Below are 2,504 nucleotides of genomic sequence, written 5' to 3'. Positions count from 1 at the left end.
ATGAATCACAGCACGCCAGGCCTCCCTGTCCATCACCAACTCCCGGAGTTCACTCAGACTCAAGTCCATCGAGTCAGTGATGCCATCCGGCCATCTCATCCTCTGTTGACCCCTTCTCCTCCTGCCCCCAATCCCTCCCAGCATCACAGTCTTTTCCAATGACTCAACTCTTCACATGAGGTAGCCAAAGTACTGGAGTTTCAGCTTTAGCATCATTCCTTCCAAAGAAATCCCAGGGCTGATCTCCTTCAGAATGGACTGGTTGGATCTCCTTGCAGTCCAAGGGACTCTCAAGAGTCTTCTCCAACACCATAGTTCAATAGCATTATATATATACATACATATATATACACACACATGCACGTATATCTCCTCCCTCTTTGGGCCTCCCTCCACTCGCATCCCACCCCTCTAGGTCATCACAGAGCACCGAGCCGAGCTCCCTGTGCTTTATAGCAGGTTCCCACTAGCTATCTGTTTTACGCATGGTAGTGTATATGTGTCAATCCCAATCTCCCAATTCATCCCGCCTACCTTTCCCCCTGTGTCCACATACCTCTTCTCTCATCTGTGTCTCTACTCCTGCCCTGGAAATAGGTTCATCTATACCAATTTTTTTACCTGAATTTCCTGAAGATGACTATCCTTTAGTCCTGCATCAGGTCACCTTTTCACCTTTGCATCCAGAAGTACGCTAAGAAACGGTGTGATTTCTGGTGATGAGGGGTATGTGTGTGTGGAGGGGGTTCATCTTGATTTTGGAGAGGAAGAAACAGACTGCATCTCTGTGGTTTCCGTGGAGCCATCTGAGCCAGGCTGCTGTTGAGTGTCAGACATGGGGTGCTTTGCCACCCAGTTCCCTTATGCTCCGGGAGAGGAGGGTCCTGATGGCAGCTGAGGCCGTGAACACACTCACACGTGTGCCAGTTCCTCCAGGGGCCGCTTCTTAACACTTAGTCATGACTTTCTGAGCTGGAGAAATCTGAGATTTTGATAAGTTATATTCATTTATTTTTACTCAAACTGGGATTTCCTGCTCTCTTTCTTATTAAACCAATGGTAAATAATGATGCACAGTTTTTCCCTCATAGCCATTTTTTACAATCTTTTTTATTATCTGTTTTGTTTTTCTGCATTGAGTTTTGTGTCATTTTCCTGTTCTTATTTTTTCCCAAATGTTCAGAGTGATGCCTAGTTTTCTATTTTTAACGAACTGGAATTTCTCAGCCATGTGCTCAAGGCCCAGTACCAAATCTTGATTCACCAACTTTATTTTCTGTTCCCAGTCAGATATTCCACTTGAGTCAAGATCGTCTGTCCTGCCAACCCTCAGCTCGCTGCTTTCTCAGGAACCTGTAAACAGCAGTCAGATACTGTCCAGAAGTGGCTGCTGCTACTCAGTTCCCTTACCTGTGCCTTTCTGCCAGGGAGATAGCCCTCTGGGGGATCTCTGCTGTCTTCTCCCATTCCATCTGATATGTGAAGTATGACTCAAACTCTACTGGTCGAAGCCTGTGTTGATTAACGCTAGTTACCTGACCAGCTCCTTTGCCTGGCTCTCAGGATAGATGTTCTTGGGCCCCACCAGTGGGTGGTCAGGTGCAGCTGTTAAGAATCTGGAGCAAGTGTCTCTGGGTTCAAATCCCACGTTGGCCACCTGTGTGACTTTAGGAGAGTCAGTTTGATCTGTGCCAAAACTTCTTTATCTGCATATAGGAATTTGAAAAAAGTCCCTGCTCTTGTGCAAACTGAAAAAATTAAGTTAAAGTTCCTGGCATTTAAAGTACCTGGCATTTATTAGGCACTGTTGCAATGTTCACTTTGTTATATTCTCACTTGCTAGTACAAGTCTTTATGCTGGCTCCACTGTTAACTTCTATGGTGGTACACCCCCCCACCCCCGCACTGCCCCCCAATTTTGTCTTCTGTTCTCTTCTGGAATACTGGGTAAGTATTGGTTTTCCCATTTCTTCCTCCCCTTCCCATTTCCTCCTTTTCAGACCTAGTCCTGGATCGCAGCTGCCACTCAGTTTTTCCAAAGAGCAGGTTATCCGTGGTCATCACAGCAGCTCGGAGGCTAGCCCTAGATTCTGTGCTGTCTTTTCTCCTCGGTCTGCTTGGGGAGTCTCCACCCAACTCCTAGTTCAGGGGATCCCGCGGCAGAGGTGTGCACGGCCGCTCTGCCTCCTAGTGGCCGTGCTCGGGACTGGCATCGTCCCCAGTGTCCGGGAAAGCCTTCTCTTGTCTGTCAGCACCCCTGGCCACACCCCACCTCCTTGGCCATTCGCTGTAGTGACAATGGAATCTGCTCCAGTTCCCTTCTTTCTTGGCAGCACAAATGGTCCTCTTTCTTTTTTTAATGGGCAGAATAAGCAGGAGATGGAAGGGACAGCTACTGGAGCAATAAACTTACCTGGGGCCACGTGGCTTCCTAGAGAGGGGTGACTGTGCCCAGGCTCTCCACTACTGCCCAGACATCCCGCTTGGGTCACACCCACCACAAT

The 2,504-nt window shown here is 48.1% G+C and overlaps 1 protein-coding gene across 1 annotated transcript in view; it reads left to right on the top strand.

Moving 5' to 3' along the window:
- The window catches only part of NID2 (nidogen 2 (osteonidogen)), a 94,062-nt gene that overhangs the window by 28,012 nt on the left and 63,546 nt on the right, over positions 1-2,504 (top strand). The gene's annotated exons all lie outside the window — the stretch shown is intronic.

Source organism: Bison bison, unplaced genomic scaffold (assembly GCF_000754665.1).
Source record: "Bison bison bison isolate TAMUID 2011002044 unplaced genomic scaffold, Bison_UMD1.0 scf7180017864174, whole genome shotgun sequence".
Lineage (NCBI taxonomy): Eukaryota > Metazoa > Chordata > Mammalia > Artiodactyla > Bovidae > Bison > Bison bison.
The sequence above is the reverse complement of the archived record's forward strand: the minus strand, read 5'-3'. Positions and strand labels throughout refer to the sequence as shown.